This window comes from Equus caballus, chromosome 27 (assembly GCF_041296265.1).
Source record: "Equus caballus isolate H_3958 breed thoroughbred chromosome 27, TB-T2T, whole genome shotgun sequence".
NCBI lineage: Eukaryota > Metazoa > Chordata > Mammalia > Perissodactyla > Equidae > Equus > Equus caballus.
In genome coordinates this window covers 16,898,380-16,917,223 of record NC_091710.1, presented here as the reverse complement: position 1 = coordinate 16,917,223, position 18,844 = coordinate 16,898,380, and the positions used below count along the sequence as shown (strand labels likewise).

Sequence of the window (18,844 nt, the reverse complement as noted above, 5' to 3'; positions counted from 1 at the left end):
GTTGTGTTGAAATGTTTAATTTTCATCAGCAATTGCAAAGTTGATCATTTTTAATAGATTAAGTCCTGTTTATATTATCTTCTAGGCTCAGACTTTGTGAGAAAATGTTCTATACCTTATGAACTTTAGACAGTCAGGTATAAGTTAGAACACACAATCACCCCAAAGAACAGGTATACCATGCTCTGGCATCACTGTATAGTCAAATTACATAGCTCCATATGACTAGTGAATTTGAAAAAGGGACATTTGTGAGAAGTAACACAAGTTGGGGTGTTACAGTTATAGAAGCTTTGACTTATAAAATATTATATATTAATGTAAAATGACCTGATATGTTCCACATGCATAGAGCAGCATTACCACTTAAAGATATGGCTGCATTTGTCATGAGGCTACAGCAAACTTAACACCATCTTTCATGAAGGATAAAGTGAATCATTAAGACTGCAGAAAAGTTCCTTTGCTATATACAACATACCACAGACAACTGTGCTTTATGTGAAAGAAAGTAGGACTGAGATTTAGAAGACTTGGGTTCAAATTTTGTAGTTGAAACTCTTGGATCTGTGACTTGAGGGAAGTAAATTAGTAAATCTCTCTCGACTTCAATTTGCTACTCTGTAAAATGGGGATAGTAATAATGGGACTACCAATTTACTACATGGATAAGTCACCTAAACGAAGTGAATGTGCCTGATAGATAATAAAGTGCTCATTTAACGTAAATATATGTATGACATCTACAAAGCGATAGCTTTGGATCCTGGCCATATGCCTTTTTGCTCAGATTAAGTAAAAGAATGTTTACCTTTGTTGCTTCAAATGGCTTCTCAAGTCTTGGTAAGGGGAAAAAAAAACATCTTTTATATTCAAGAAAATATGTGAGCCATAAAGATATTTAAGAAAATAAGACCAAATTAAGAGTAATTTCAAAATTTCAGGCTTAATTTTTGTGCCAAGGAAAAATATTAGAGATCCATTATAAACTATCCTTCTTCCTTTTGTGCAGTCCTCTTTTTGCTTTTGACAAATTCGTAGTGTCAAAAAAAATCATCAGTGATTCTTTCACTCCCCAGCAGTCCCTGCCCCATACATCTATCAAAGAACATCTGTCCTCTTTTTTGCTTTACCAAAGGCTAAGCAAAAAGAAAAGAAGTTCTGAGATCAAGATTCTATGGAAAAGCCAATTCCAGCCCAGTCACATACGTATGAACATTCAGTAAAGGAGCAGCGAGCCTGGAGGAAGCATCCTCTAGGATCATCACACTATGTGTTTATGCTTGTTCTTCTGTTACAAAGCCTGAACCTATGCACGTGAGCATTGGTGCCATGGTAAAGTACATTAAAGCACATGTCAGAGGGCTTGGCCATTATTAATTACTCAATAAACATTAGTATCTGGGACTTCTTTTTCTGTCAGTGATCTTTAAAATTTGTTGATGTTCTTGCACATATCATGACAGATATAATCCTCCCTATTTATATACATCATCACCTTCTCGGCGTGAACAGCCTAAGTTATTCTCATCTTCAACAAAATCCTTGGGGCATTTTTTTTTGCCTTAAAACAATAGAAATTTATTCTCTTATAGTTCTCTTCATAAATCAGAAATGAGACTTATGGGGCTAAAATCAAGACATTGACAGAGCTGACTATTCTGAAGCCTTGGGGAAAGAATTCGTCTCCTTACCATTTCCACCTTTTAAAGGCCACCTGCATTCTTGGCTCATAGCCCAGCATCACATCACTTGTTCTCCTTCTGCTGCTGTTGTGACATTGCTTTTTCCTTCTATCATCAATTCTCCCTTTGCCTTTCTTTGTTTTTTTAAATTATTTTGTTTGGGTTATATAAGCTTATAACATTATGTAAATTACAGGTGTACATTATTATATTTCATTTTCTTTATTGGCTGCATCATATTCAACACCAATAGTCTAGTTTTTATACATCACCATACATGTGTACCCCTTTACCCCTTTCACCCTCCCTCATTGCCCACTCCTCTAGTAATCACTAATCTGTTCTTGGTATGTATGTGTTTGATTACCTTCCACAAACGAGTGTAATCATATGGTACTTGTCTCCCCTTATGTCATGTTTTACCTCCATGTTTCTCATTCTGTAAATGACAGGATTTAATACAGGAATGAGGATTGCAAAGAATACAGTCACTAACTTGACCACAGGGTAGGTGGCAACAGGGCACATGCAGGTGAATATCCAAGGCACAAAAAGAGTACAGCTACAGTGAAGTGGGAGACACAAGTTGGGAGGTATTTGTGTTGTCCTTTGGAGCCATAGGACCTGAGGGAGGTCAGGATGACTATGAAGGAGATGAGCAGCATGGAAAAAATAAGCAAGCACTTGGCCCCACTGTTGGCTGCCACCACCATTCCGAGCATGTAGGAGTCCCCGCAGGCAAGTTTCAGCAGTGGGAAGAGATTGCACATGAAGCGGTCAATGACATTGGGACCACAGAAGGGCAAGTCGAGCATGAAAAGAATATGCACAGTAGGGTGTAGGATCCCCCTTATCTAGACCACTACCATCAGGAGGTGGCAGAGCCCCTGTTGCATGAGCTCATGTGGTACAGAAGCCTGCAGATGGCCGCATGGCTATCACAGACCATGACAATGAGGAGGATGATCTCTGATCCTCCGAGAAAGTGCTCTACAAAGAGCTGAATCAGGCAGCCCCTGAGGAAAATGGTTTTTCTCTGGCACAGCTTGTTGATGTTCATGTTGGAAGTGGTGACAGAGGGATAGGAGGCATCTACAAAGGACAAGTAAGTAAGATAGAAGTACATGGGAGATGAAAGTGTGAGGCTGAGGGAGATGGTGATGACAATGAGCAAATGGGCCAGCACAGTAAACAGAAAAATGAACAAAAAGACAATGAAGTGTATTTTTGCAAGTCTGGATTCTGTGTGAGTCCCAAGAGAATAAATTCCGTCATATTGTTGGGAGGTGTGAGGTGATCCATTCAGGAAGTAACACCTTCCTGAGGCCTACATTACCTACAAAGGGATAAAAAAAAAATACCTAATAATCATGAAGGGGTTGTAGTTTGTATTTCATAGTACAAAAATGGAGTAGTCACTGTAAACATGGAGCATGTCCTTGGCACTCTTTGCCCCAGTAATTGTTTCAATTCTTCCTCATTACCTCCATGATGCTTTCAATCTCTTCAGACACCTAGTACCTGTCACTTATAAAACCTCTAAAGGGCAATATTTGACATGTAGTTTACTGAGAAAATACTATATATCTGACATCTAGATTCTCCTGGTTCCAAATCTATGACTTTTTTGTGTGTGAGGAAGTTTTGCCCTGAGCTAACGTCTGTTGTGAATTCTCCTCTATTTTTTTTTCCCTTGAGGAAAATTACCCCTGAGCTAACATCTGTGCTGATCTTCCTCTATTATGTATGTGGGGTGCCTCCAGAGCATGGGCAATGAATGGAATACCTCCACACTTGGGATCTGAACCTGAGAACCCAGGCCTCCAAAGTAGAAGGCGTGGAATTTTAACCACTTGGCCATGGGGCTGGTCCCCTCCAACTTTGTGACTTTGCTTAGTTATTTTGATGTCCTGTGCTTCCAAACCCTCTTCTGTGTCTGTGAGCTTACAAATTGCAACTCTCAGATATATTTTGTAAGGTAAAAGTCATTCCCTCTTCCAGGAGAATTTACATTTGAACCCACGGCTCTAACTGGAAAGAAAGACGTGGTCAATAACTATTTGTCATAAGTAGACAGATCAGGGAAACAAATAAGTCATAGGTGACACACACTCCCTGGTACCTACCAAAACACTATGCTATTCACGTGTATTTTCTTGCTGTGCCTAGCACAGTGCCTGGCATAACATCTGCAATGCCTGGCACCTATTGTGTGATGAATAAATGCTGGGTGAATTATCACACTTCCTACATCTTCATTTGTAAAAATATGCACGCTTCCCCAGCTACAAACATAGGAATTCCAGCCTTCTCATCCTCCCACTATATTTATCACTACTCTCTTCTTTATGAGAAACAAACTTTTGAAAGGAAGCTGCCTTCCAGTTTAATAGTTTCTGACACACTTTATAGGGTAAGTAGGAAAATATTAATTGCCTTAAGGAAAGAGTATGTTATTGGTTCATTTTACTTTTCAGATAACTATCGTGTTTGTTAATTAATAGGTATTGTTCTTCAAAATTCTGTTCCAAATACAATTTAACATAGTCACATTCAGGAAATTTCCAGCTTCAGTAGACAGGGATAACAAAAAAATTCTTGGATAGGTGTTCAATACATAAGGATCTGTCAAGCTAAGGAAACCCTTATTTTTAAACCTCTAAAAATACAAACCTAGTGTGGAGAACAGAAAGAAAGAGTCTGCTAAATAAAGTTCTCTACATATATACACACAAACACGTTTAAAATCTATTACTTACTATAAGTACCTATTACACGTCCACTCAGTCAATTTGTTGGACACTTGTTATTTATATTAACATATATTTGTCCACACAAAGTCTTAAAAAGGGTTCCTGTTAAATACCTTTGGAAATCCCTCCCCCAACATTTTATTACAAATGGCAGCAGGTCATCCATCCATGAGATCCTCTCACTCCTTTGTGTGTCTGCCATATGCATTTTCACATCATCTTGTCCCATCCACCATAACATCCATCATGCATCATTCCTGGATATAGGAAATTACTTTACTAATAGAATGAGGAGATTTGGGGACATAAATTTCCCAAAGGAAAGAAAAGAGGAAACATAAATATAAGAAATTGTACTCTGCAAAAATGTTTCTTTTCCTTTCAAAGATAGTGGAAAAGAACATTACTATTTAATTATCCAAAATAGAGATCTTATACATATGTGAGAACAAAGTGCATGGCTTTGCTGAATTTTCTTGTTCTGAGGTGAACTCTGCAACAGATCAGAAAAGAGTATAGTGACATAAATTAAAAATAAGATATAATTAATAAAAGTGATTTAGAAATAACTATGAATAAATACAAATTACTTTCTCGTTTTTCTTTGACTCCACAATAACCTTTCTAGGAATAAACCTTAAAGGAAAATATTTTTAAAAGAGAAAAAAATTATGTATAAATATTTTAAATACAATGATTAAAAGCTGTGGAAATTGAGAAACTGCAGGGAAATTCCAACATTAGAGAAATGGATAAGTAAAATATAGTGAATATATTTGAATAATATGTAGTTTTCATAATAGATTTTTTAAAAATTATGAGATATCACAGCGAAATTTTTATATTTTAATGTTAAGTGGGGAAAAACTTGGATGCAAATTTGAATAGGTAATATGATTCTAACTATTTTAAATATATATCAATAAGCACAAAAGTCCTCAAAATATTTTTACTCCTAAGTTGGTAGTAATGTCATTTATTCTATCTTTCCTGATACCTGACATGCTGAAGAAGAGATTTCAACCTCAGATTGGTGGGGGTGAGGGGTAATTATATGACTTGTAAGAGCCATTGAAATCTCAGATTCTATAATTAAATGACTTCCTGGAAAAAACAACTTCACTATGAACTTGTCTGACGTGGCTTCATGGCCAGGGCCCCAGGGAGCTGTTACTTCACCAAGAACAAAGTGAAGTTGTAAGATTAAAATGCCAATTAGGGGCTGGCCCCGTGGCTGAGTGGTTAAGTTCGGACACTCCACTTCAGCGGGCGAGTGTTTTGTCTCTGGTTTGGATCCTGCGCGTGGACATGGCACCACTCATCAGGCCATGCTGAGGCAACGTTCCACATAGCAAAACCAGAGGCACTCACAACTAGAATATACAACTATGTACTGGGGGGCTTTGGGGAGAAGAGTAAAAAAAAAAATGAAGATTCTCAATAGATGTTAGTACAGGTGCCAATCTTTAAAAACTAACTAACTAACTAAATAAATAAAATGCCAACTAGCTGAGCTGCGATTAGTATCTTTGTTGATTTACAAATGGCACCTCTGGATACGGCCCTTCTCTTCAGCCTTACAAGTGCTAACACATATCCTATTAGTAGGTAAATTCTGTGAAGTTTCTTAGCTATGGCTAATTAGACCTGAGGGTATATCAGCACCATTAGCAGATCTTGCCAACAACCCAATTATTTCACATAATTTGACCAAACATCAGTTAAGTTATAGCACTCATCATTAATTTTTTAACTCCTTCCTTAAGTCTACATGAAGACAAAACACCATGACAAGAGAAAAACTAAAGCCAACCACTTATGAATTTGTATCTTTGATAACAAACTTAATATGTAGTCTGGATATTTAGATGTATAAATTAAACATTTAGGTGGCTAATTATCTGACTCTTACATTTTTCATTATAATATTTTTGATCAATCTACCATTCATAGCGATCGTAATTTTTTTTAAAGATTGGCACCTTCACTATCATCTGTTCCCAATCTTCTTATTTTTTCCTTCTTCTTCTCCCCAGTCCCCCCAGTACATAATTGTATATTCTAGTTTTGAGTGCCTCTGGTTGTGCTATGTGACACACCACCTCAGGATGGCTTGATGAGTGGTGCCATGTCTGTGCCCAGGATCAGCAAAACCCTGGGTCGCCAAAGCAGAGTGCACGAACTTAACCACTCGGCTATGGGGCCAGTCCCAATCATAATTTTTAAATATTGTTTTCAGATATACATTAAGTGATTGTTGTGAAACCTATTGGTACTATGCACCACGTAAAGTTTACAGTACTTTTTCAAAGCAGTTGTTTCTTTTGCCAACTCTGGAATTAGATTAACATGATAATTATGAAAATAGTACAGCTACAATGGTGGGTAGAAACATTGATTTAGAACCATACATCTGTCTAGTCTAGCTCCCCAAGGCCTAGACTAGTGTGACAAAGGACAAAGAAGAGTCAGGTCTAAATCAGTGTGTCGTCCATGAAGGAAATTTTCCAAAAGAAGAGTTCCCAGAGCTATACCAGAAAACTCTGTTTTCACAATACAGAACCAAGGACAGAGTGGTTTAAAACCCTGGAGAGACAGCAACACAGATTTTCAAACTGGAGGGGTAAGTGAGAATGAAAGCAGAATAAAAAGGAGGTAAGTGAAAACTTTTTCCAAGTTAACTCAAGTTGTTGGTTGGAGAAAGTGGTTATGCTGTGTATTCCATCTAAGTGGGGTCTTCCTTTCAGGCCTGTCCCTAAAGAAAAGGAAGATGGAAGTTGAGGAATTTTATCCTCTGCCTTCCTTCCAGGACATCAGGAGGAATATAAACACACCTTCACATACTCACATACAATGACACTGAGTGAAGAGATTCTAGACTGGAAACATAATCCGATGTTTTCTCCATTTCTTGAACTAATTTTTAAGTCAAAATATCACTTTCCTGAACTTACTGTTTTTGTATTACCTGACCAGAACAAAAAAAACCCGAGTTATTTACCTACTTCAGAGTTAAAACAGGAAAATTCTCTTCCTACTGTTCTAGGCTGATAATAAGACCTAATTTATTGTCAACCCAAAACAAATCCAAAAGTTTCACCTTATATACTGAGCAGAGATAGTTCACTGTCTTGATTCCCCAGGATCAGCTCACAGGTATATTGATTCAACTATCATAATTAGGGTGACGATTAGACAGGACTTAGAAATTAGGATTAGAAACCTAACAATATCATAAAAATATTTAACTTAGAATATTTTTGTTCTTAAGTCTTTGATTTTTTTACGCCTTAAACGAGGAACCTCAAACTCATAGCATGTCATTCTGCCTCTTTCCAACTCATAATATTCCTTTTAGATTGTATCTTCTCTGTTAAAATGTGTATTCAAGTATTTTGTCTATTTTAATGATTGTATTTGCTTTTCTATACAGTCATGCAACACTTAATGAAGGGGATAAATTCTGAGAAATGCATCACTAGGCAATAGGTCATTGTGCAAACATCTTAGAGTGTAATTACACAAACTTAGATGGTACAGCCTGCTGCATACCTAGGCTACATGGTACAAATATTATGGGACCACTGTCTAATGAATATGTGGTCCATCATTGACTGAAACATCATTATGCAGTGCGTGACTGTACCTTCGTTGTAAGTATTCTTTATATATTATTGATGTAAAACTATCATCAGATATATAATTTGTACTTTTTGCTTGTAAATTTAGGTCTATGATCCATTTTGAGTTAATGCTGTGTTTGGTGTGAAGTATAGGTTTTAGTTCATCATTTTTGCATGTGAGTAGTCAATTACTTTTTACTATTTATTGCGAAGAGTATCCTTCCCCAATAAATAGCCTTGGTAGCTTTGACAAAAAGCAATCAGCCATTATGTGTTTATTATTGGATCACTGATTCTATTACATTGATATATTTGTCTATTTATACCAGTACCAATTAACATGTTTTGTACTTTTCAGGATTAAGTACTGTTCTTTCATTAAATTCAATTCTAAGTATTTTTATGTTATCATGAATCACATTGTTTTCTTAATTTCACATTCAGATTTTATTTTGCTAATATTTAGAAATAAAATTGTGTTTTGTATAATGATTTTGTATCTTGTGACTGTGATGAACTCAGTTATTCTAGTGGTTTTTTTGTGTGTATGTGGAATACTTGCCATTTTCTACTTATAAGATCATAAAGTCTGTGAATAAAATCAGTTTTACTTCAAATTCAAATGACTGACTGATTTATTAATCCATCATCTATTTATCCATCTATCTATATGTCATCCATGTATCTATCTACCTTTCTAAATATCTGTCCATCTATCATCAGAACTGAGAGTGGGCATCCAGCATTATTTTTTTACTTTAGGGGGAAATCACTCACTCCGTAAACATTCAGTGTGGTGCCAGAAGAATGTTTGGTAGGTTGAAGTAACTTTCTCTATTTCTACTTTGCTCAGACTTTTTTGTCTTAAATCGGTGTTGGATTGTCTCAAACACTTTTTCCACAATTATTGAGGTGGCTTTATGGTTTTTGTGTTTTATTTTACAGAATTGATGTGTTACAGTGATTGCTTTTTGTTTGTTAAACCCACCTTGCATTCATGGGATAGATCTTACTTGCTTGTGATTTATTACTCTTTAAGTGCATTATTAGATTTATTTTGCTAATATTTTTGCTGAGAATATTTGTATCTACAAATGTGAGAGATATCGTATTGTGTTTTCTTTCCTCATGTTTCTTTTTTGACTTTGTTATCAGGGTACTACTGGCTTAATAGATAAATTGAAAAGAAGATCTCTTAGTCTATTTTCAACATGAGTTATTCAACAGTTGCTATTATTTTTATATAGATGTTTAGTAAAATTAGGTAGTGAAGCCATCTGTGTCTAGATATTGGTAGGAGGGAAGAATATTTTAAAAACAAATTCAATTTATTTATTTTTATATGTCTATTCAGATTTCTATTTCTTCTTTTGTCAATTTTGGTAATTTTTCCTTTTTAGGAATTTGTCCTTATCATGTAAGTTGACTAATGTGTTTGCATATGTTGTTTTTAATATTTGCTATAGTCGTTTTAATTTCTACAAGGACAGTATGCCTCCTGATTATAGTAATTTGTATCTTATCTGATTTTTCTTAAATTCTAGATAAAATTTTATAAATTTTACTGATCTTTTCAAGTTCAAACTCTTTGATTTTCTCCATTGTTTTTCATCTTTCTATTATTGGTGCACGTACCAGTCTTTATAATATGCTTCCTTTTCCTTTTTTTTGTTTTTAGTTCATCCTTCCTTTTTCTAGCTTCTAAATGTGGAAGTTAAGGTTCTAGTTTTGAGATATTTCTTCTTCTCTAACATAGGTATTTAAGCCCTAGATTTCCCTCTAAGTACTTTATAAATATCTTTTAAAATTTTATAGATTGTTTTTATTTTCATTCAATTCAAAATGTTCTACAATTTCTCTTGTTTGACCTTTGGCTTATTCAGAAGTGTGTTGTTTAATTTTGAGAGTCTTGTCTAAATTCTGCATACAAATTCTTTATCAGATGTGTGCTTGGAAAGAAGTTCTTCTATTGTATGTCTAGCTTTTCCATTCTTTCAACAGTGTTGTTTAAGGAGCAAAGTTTTTAATTTTGATGTCATCTCACTTACCATTTTTCTTTTATCGATTATGATTTGGAATTTATATCTAAGAATTGTTTGTCTAAGGTAAAATTACAAGTAATTTTTCTTATGTTTTCTTCTGGAAGCTTTAAAATTTGATTTTACATTTAGTTTTATGACCATTTGAGTTAATTATTTTATGTGGTATGATTTATCAACTGAAGCCGATCTTTTGCACGTGGGTATTTAAGGGATCTAGTATCTTTTGTTAAAAGACTGTCTTTTCTCCATTGTACACACTTTGTATCTGTGGAAAATGATCTGATAATTTAGATGTGTGTTTGTATTTGGATCCGCTGCTCTGTTCCATTGGTCTATATGTTTATACTTTGAATACCACATTGCCTTAGTTACTTTGTTTTATAGTAAGTATAGAAATCAGGTAGTGAGGGGCCGGCCCCGTGGCCAAGTGGTTATGTTCGTGTGCTCCACTTTGGCAGCCCAGGGTCTCCCCAGTTCGGATTCTGGGTGCAGACATGGCACTGCTCATCAGGCAACATTGAGGCGACGTACCACATGCCACAACTAGAAGGACCTGCAACTAAGATAAACGACTATGTACCACGGGGATATGGGGAGAAAAAAATAAAATAAAAAAATTTTTAAAAAATTAAGAAACCAGGTAGTGAGATTCTTTCAATGATTTTGTGAATTTCAATATTGTTTATTTTTTCTAGTTTTGACTGTATATAAATTATGAATCAGCTGGTCAATTAATAAAAAACGTCTTATTGAGATCTTGGCTGGAATTTCATTGAATCTATTAATCAATTTAGGGAGTCTTACTATCTTAACAATATATACTCTTTCAATCAATACATTTAAGATTGCTATGAATAATCATGAATTGACTTCTTCCTTATTTTATGGCCTCCTTATCCTTAGTAATATTTCTTGTTCTAAAGTCTACTTTGTTTTATATTAATAGATTCATGAATGAGATATTTTATATCTTTTCATATTTAACACAATATGTCTTTACAATTAAGAAGATTTATTTAGATAGTCCGGAGTTTTTTGTTATGTGTCCAGTATGACAACCTCCATCTTTAAATTGGGTGTCCGGTCTATTATGGTTAATGTAATTACTTATATGGCTGAATTAAATCTACCATCTTTATACCTTATCTCTACTTGTTTAATCTATCCTGTGTCTTTCATTTTTGTCTTCTTTGGAAAGAATTTTTCTATGATTCCCCTTATTTTCCCTCCTCTATTGCCTTCATATTTTTATTTCTTTAAAATCAAAATGTTTTTCTAAGAGTTTACAAAGACCTTTTTCAAATAAATTATAGGTCTTCTACGGACTTAAAAAACAGTAAACTTACAAGTTCTCTTATCATGCTACTATTATATATTTTACTTGTACAGACTCTGTAAATGTCATTTTATGCTACATTTTCCCTTCAGACAATCAGATGTCTTTTAGAACAATAAAAATATGAGCAAAATACATTTATTCATTGTGCAATTACCAGTGTTCATTTCCTTGTGTAGCTTGAATTTTCTGTCTGGTAGTATTTTCCTTCTCCCTGAATAACATATTTTAATATTTCTAATAATACATGCCTACAGGTAATAAATTCTGTCAGTTTCTGTTAGTCTCCAAAAAAGTTGTTTTGTCTTCCATTTGTGAACGATATTTTCACGTGTATACCGTTCTGGAGTGCCTGAATTTTTTGTTATTTCCCCTTTCACATTTTCAACTTTCTGTCCATTTATTCTGACTTTCACATTTTCTGCAATGAAATGTGCTATAATGCTTAACTTTTTCCTTTAGATCAGCTGTTCTAAAGTAGAATTGGTTTTATACCCAATTCCATCCTCCCCATCCCAACAAGCACAAAGAGGACATTTAACAACACATGGAATGTCTTTAATTTTCCCAACTGCAAGGGAATACTGCTGGCATCAATAGTGAAGAGGTCACAGACACTGCTAAGCAGCATACAATGCACAGGAATGTGCCTCACAACAAAAATCACCCAGTGCAAAATGCCAATATTTCTGAGGTTGAAAAGCACTGTTCAATATATAATGATTCTTGTATTCAATATTTTTTCTTTTACTTTTGTTCTTTTGCGTTTTATTGTGTGTGTGTGTAGGTTTTCTTTCTGCTTTGTATTTTCTGAGCTTTCATGATTTGTTTTGGGTATCTTTTGTTAATTTTGGAATGTTCTTAGCCATTATCTCTACACATATTCCCTCTGCCCTAACCTCCTTCTCTTTTGCTTCTGAGTTTCAAATTATAGTATTTTTTACTATTTGATATTGGTACCGAGCTCTTTGATGTTTTCTTTGGTCCTTTTTATTCTTTGCATGTAATTTTGTGTGTTTTCTATCATTCTATCTTTAATTTCACTAGTTCTTTCCTCATCTAGGTGGAAGCCGTTTATGTGCCCCTTAAAAATACCCTTTATTGAACCTTCCTCCACTGCTGTTGGGGATGCAAACTGGTGAAACCGTGATGGGAAACATTATGAAGCTTTCTCAAAAAATTAAAAATAGAAATCCCATATTACCCAGCCATCCCACTACTGGTTATCTATCCAAAGAACTTGAAATCAGCAATGCCAAAAGTCCCATGCACCACTATGTTCATTGCAGTGTTATTTACAATAGCCTAGACATGGAAGCAACCTAAGTGCCCATCAAGTGATGATTGGATAAAGACGATATGGTATATGTACACAATGGAATACTACTCAGCCATGAAAAAGGATAAAATTGTCCCATTTGCAACAGCATGGATGGAGCTTAAGGGTCTTCTGTTAAGTGAAATAGGCCAGATAGAGAAAGACAATCTCTGTATGACTTCACTCATAAGTGAAGTTAAACATGTAGACAAAGAGAACAGATAAGTGGTTACCAGGGGAAAGAGGAGTGCAGGTTGGGCACAAAGGGTGACGTGGTGCACCTAAAACACGACCGAGAAACAATAACGTACAACTGAAATTTTACAAGGTTGTACACTATCATAATCTCAATAAAAAGTTTAAAAATATCCTTTATCTCTGTTATTTTTTATTTTTTCCTGGCACTTTTATTTGATTCAATTTCATAGTTCCATGACGTTGCTGAAATCCCCGTCTATCCATTCGTGTTGTCTACCTTTGCACTAGAGCCCACAGGAGTCATATTTATTTTAGATTGCCTGTCTGTTATTTCTAATATCTAGGTCATAGCTGAATCTAATTCTGTTAATATCTTTGTCTTTTTGTAGTGAGTTATTTTCTTCCACTTATTTGTGTGCCATATAATTTTTCTTAAGAATGGATATGGTTTTTAGAACAATAGATACTGAAGTAAATGATAGTTATGCCTGGAAATTAACTCACTTTTTGCATAACATTAAGTGTGGGAGTTGAGCTGGGCTTCAGTGTGGTTGATACGGTGGCTACCTCAACGTACCAAAAGATCCAAATTCCTCTAGTGTTACCTTATACTTAGGATGGGGCTTGGCCTACAAGATATGTTTAATATCTTATTAACTTTAAGCTGTAAGCCTTCTCTTTGCACATATATCCCAGACAGTCTCCTGATATTTCCCCTTTTCCTAGCAATGGAATGCTGTTACTGGCAACTCTATGGTTGTGTTGGTTAGTTGCACAGTGAGCCAAGCTATCCAACGGGTTTTGAAAATGTTTTCAATTTGCAGAATATCTAGCTTTTTGTACTGTAATATTGAAAGCAAATCTCTTTCTGGCTTTCTACCTCCTACACTTAAGCCAAAAGCCTAATCATATTGATTTAAGAAAAATTCAACTAAGTGAAACAGTAACATGTTTTTTAAATTTGTTATTTAATAAATCATACTAAAGCCTTTTTCATAACTTTCTAAGAAACTAAACAAGTGAATTTCTCTAATGATTGCACAATTCCATTTCAAAACTAGAATATTAACAGATACACCTTAAATGACAAATGAAATGGATATAATTATATTTAGTAAATTGTTAAAATCATTAATGATAAGGGTTTAGAGATCTTTTGACTTAATATGTGTGTGATGTTAAGAAATATGGAGTGACAGCCCTATTACTCAAAAAACCACAGCTGTGTTCCCATCCTTCTTTTTGTAAGATGACCAAATTTAAGTATACTGAAATCTGTATTATTTTAGTAGTAAAAATACTCATCCATGGATAGTTTTAAATTGAAATAAAAAAATAAAATTCATCTCAATCAATATCATTAAGAGATGCATTTCCAGGGACATTTTATAGTTTACTTTTGAAAATTTTACAAAAATTTGTAACATAGTTAAGTTATTGAATAGGACCAATATAATGATCATTATAATGATAGGTCTGTGTAGACGAAAATCACTTATAACTTTATTAACAAATGAAATAAATGGTCAATATACATATATTTTGGGTGCAACGTAATATGCTAGTGTGATTATTAAAGGCTACAATTATGGAGAGCAGGTGGATTTAAACATGATTCCCGGGACAAAAGAAATGACAGGAAATCTGATGATCTGTATATTTCAGGTTAATTCTTATGAACATAGCATAACCACAGTATACATTGGACATTAGATTTTTCTTTTTCACTGAAACTTATTATAAGTTATTTTTGAAGTCATTTGAAAATTCTAACAGATTTATAAATTTTAAAAATTAATTTATTTAAGAAGCACATGAGGTAAAAAAGGTTGAATAAAACTAATAAAAATCTAGCTCTATAGCAGCTATGGAAGTTACCAAAGATAATTTGAAATTTAAAGTTAGAAAAGGAAAGCATATGAAATTTTATATCAGTATTTAATGAAATGTATTAAGGCCTGTAGGGTTGAAGTCTCAAATTATTGTTTTGATTGTGTCACCTATTAATTTTAAAACAGTTGTCAGAGCACTTAAACAATACATATCTCCATTTCCTCAGAATAAAAGTAAGGGGATTGTGTCTCTGACTTCACAAAAATTTAGTCATCCTTTGCCAAGATAGAAAAGATTTAATCTCTGAAAATGGATTGTTTATCCTTGATTCCCAACAAAATTTGTACAACTTTTCTGCTATGTAGCAATCATTGTTCTAGTTTATTTACATATCAAATAAATGACAATGTCTAGAGGAAGACCATTTATTTGTGAATACAGAAAACAATGTTGGTTATTTCTTCTCTAAATATCAACAATAAAAAGGTGATATTTATTTATCATTTTAAGTTTAAAATCATACAATCATATCAAATTATTTCATTGAACCAACATAAAATCGTTGCCTAGTTTTTATTTTACCCTAAATAAAAACTGCTAGAATTTCTTCTCTCAATATATTACTGACTAAATTTGGAATTTTATTCAGACACAAAAAGTATAAAAGGGAAAACTGATGTATAAGAATTTCAAGTAAGGGGCTGGCCCCATGCTGAGTGGTTGGGTTTGCGTGCTCCGCTGCAGGTGGCCCAGTGTTTCGTTGGTTTGAATCCTGGGCACAGACATAGCACTGCTCATCTAGCCACACTGAGGCAGCGTCCCACATGCTACAGCTAGAAGGACCCAAAACAAGAATATACAACTATGTACTGGGGGGCTTTCGGGAGAAAAAGGAAAAAATAAAATCTTAAAAAAACATTTCAAGCAAAACTGATGATAGAAGAAATAAAAGAAAAGATCAAAGTGATGTAATAAAGTGTCCACATTAGACACCTGTGTCTATGATGGCATCTTATAATAAATATTCCACTGTTACTGGGAAAATTAATCCTCCCTCATATACACAATAATCTGGATTTGATTTTTTCTTTGTTTAGATTATAATTAAAAATTAGAGTTAATTTAAAGCAACATTCACATTCCAGGAAAGCAAACAGCTCTCAAAACTTACAACAAATCCGTTGAATTATATTATGAAGACTGCCTAGAGAGTCCTGATGGAGAAAACTAAGATATACTCATGGTCAAGCTGCCATAATAATAATAATAATAATATATTTACACTGATTGGTAGGTGATATAAAGGAAGCATACAGTATAGAACATGAATATATTTTCTTTTTGTGTTCTATTTCAAGAAGCAAGCTAACATGCCTAAATCTCTTATAAATCTTTTCATCCTATACACTGGAACACTTGTAGAGATCATTTAGAACAGTAGCTAAAAGTTATGCAAATTTTCATTCTTTTAAGCACCTAACAATATACCCTGTATGCATAGAGCATACAATAGTAGCTCAAAATAAGTGTTTAGTAATTGAGATTGTTACATGTACTTATCTCTTGAACATAGTTCATGCTCTTTACTCCTGAATAAAACTAGTATCTTTCTCCTTGGTTTCTCTTAATAACTTGCTTATCCTTCAGAGTCAGGTAAAGGAGGCATGCAATTATGAAACAATCCCTCTCACAGAAACAAATGATTTTACAATCTCTTTCCGCACCCACACTTTTATTATATTTACCAACAACTCTGGATTGTGAGGTTCTTGAAAGTGAGACTACATCTTTTCCTGTTATCTATGTCACTAAATTTAAAACACAAGATTGTTTTCCTATTTAGCACCTATAACTTTTCAATTATCAAGGAAGAAATAATAACAGAACTAGCATTTATGGCACATATAGTATATACCAGATATGTTGTCTATGATTTATTTTGTTCCACATATCAATTTATGAGCTAAGTCATATTACATCATTTTTTTAACTAAAGACGGAGTCAGGACAATTGATCTTCTCTGGTTTATACCATCAGATTTGGTCTCTTTAACTTAAAATTCATTGTCTTTTCATTGTAAATGTTCTTTCTTTTTGAAAATCTAAAGTGACTTTTAAAAGTCAACTCGATACAAAGTTCATCACAAAATCAGAAAGATGTTCTGCAAAAACTGAAGTGAATATTTACCAGTATATGCATTTGATATGTAGAAAATGTTTTCATTATTTTGCTGATGGTCTCCTTGAGTTCTTTATTTCTCAGACTCTAAATCAGAGGATTCAACATGAGGATCACTACTTTGTGTAAAACACAGAGGCCATTTTGACTGTGTACCTGGAGTTATTGGAGTTGGGTACCTAACGGAGGAAGAGAATGGCGGCATGGAAGATGGTGATGGTGGTCAGGTGTGAAGCACAGGTGGAAAAGACTTTGCAGCATCTATCAACTGAATGCATCTTCAGGGTCACGACAGTGAACACATAAGATGAGAATGATGAGCAATGTACTCAACTCATTAAAGGTGGCAACAATAACGAAACAATTGGCTGAGATAAGAATCAGAGCAAGAAAGGGAAATCAAGGAGGACAGCTCACAGAAGTGATTAATTATATTGACATCTTGAAAAGATAACTTAGCAGAACACGTGAGTAGCAAAGAACATGCTACTCCCCATGCATATGCTGCAAGTACTAGCACAGCACAGAGTTTCTGTGACATGGCAACTGTGTAGCACAGAGGGTTGCAAATGGCCACAAAGTGGTCATAGGCCATCACAGCAAGTGGAATTAATTCAGTCATCACAAGGGTGCAAAAGAAAAAGAATTGCCCCATATATCCTGAAAACAAAATGGTTGTGTCTTCTGCAAGTAAGCTCACCAGCATCTTGGGTGTAATGATGGAGGAATAGCAGAAATCCACAAATGAGAAATAGCTTATAAAAAAATACTTGGGTATGTGTAGTTTGGGGTTAGTTTTGATAATCACCATCATTCGAAGATTTCCTACCACACTGAAGCTGTAAATGACCAGAAACATCACAAAGAGGGGTGTTAGCAGTTCTGGGAAATATGAGAAGCCCAAGAGGGTATATATGGCCCCAGCAGTTATATTTCTCTGTTGCAAATATTTTTCCTGATGGTAGGAACTGAAAATCAGTCTTAGAATAAATGAATTATGGAGGACAATTGGAACGTGAAGCATTCTTAACTTTCTTCTGTGTAGAATATAAGGTGAGACAGAATACATGTGTTACAATCCTGATAGGTGTTAAGTATCCAAGACAGGAATACCTAATGATTCAGAAAAGAATTCCTAGTTAATTTTACTTTTTCAAACATTATAAAACAACTCTATTCATGTTCTGAAATATAATTCTAAGACTTAAGAATGTAATTATGAACTCAAGAATTTAAATAGTGGGGCCGCCCTGTGCCCTAGTGGTTAAGTTCGCGCTCTCCACTTTGGTGGCCCAGCCTTTTGCCAATTCAGATCCTGGGTGCAGACCTAGCACTGCTCATCAGGGCATGCTGAGGTGGCGTCCCACGTAGCACAACCAGAAGGACATAGAACTAGAGTATACAACTATGTACTGGGGGACCTTTGGGAGAGAAGAATTTAAAAAAAAAGAAGATTGGCAACAGATGTTAGCTCAGTTGCCAATCTTTAAAAAATAAAAAAGAAGTTAAATGGTAACATGTAATCAAATCCTCATGTAAGGCATTCTAAATCTTATTGAATTCATGAATTCTGCAAAGAAAGGTCTAGCGAAATGAAAAAATGTTTTTTCATTCCTACAGTTACTAATGAAAAGCAAAGCACTTGAAATAACTTTTATAATTGGAAATAATTTCTGTAAAAATATGTGCATATATTGTCATATGAAGAAATAGTCTGTTTACTTAATTATATCTGTATTTGAAATATCAGTTTAGCACTTTAACTATAATTCCTCTTTGTGACTACTTCAGATATCAAAGTAAATAGTGATTTATGTTTTTTTAATAAAGAATGTCTATTGAACTGCCTACCCTATGCATTACACCATGTGTAGCAG

The 18,844-nt window shown here is 34.4% G+C and overlaps 1 long non-coding RNA gene and 3 pseudogenes across 1 annotated transcript; 2 read left to right on the top strand and 2 right to left on the bottom strand.

Annotated features, from left to right (window-relative positions):
• Positions 1 to 1,516: 1,516 nt before the first annotated feature.
• LOC138921093 (olfactory receptor 4C46-like) lies at positions 1,517 to 2,987 on the bottom strand (annotated as a pseudogene).
• On the top strand, positions 2,103 to 2,964 carry OR4C322P (olfactory receptor family 4 subfamily C member 322, pseudogene; annotated as a pseudogene).
• On the top strand, positions 6,958 to 8,678 carry LOC138921104 (uncharacterized). Its single transcript, XR_011433387.1, has 2 exons — positions 6,958 to 7,093; positions 7,186 to 8,678. It is a non-coding gene; the product is annotated as an uncharacterized lncRNA (long non-coding RNA).
• On the bottom strand, positions 17,324 to 17,914 carry OR5D136P (olfactory receptor family 5 subfamily D member 136, pseudogene; annotated as a pseudogene).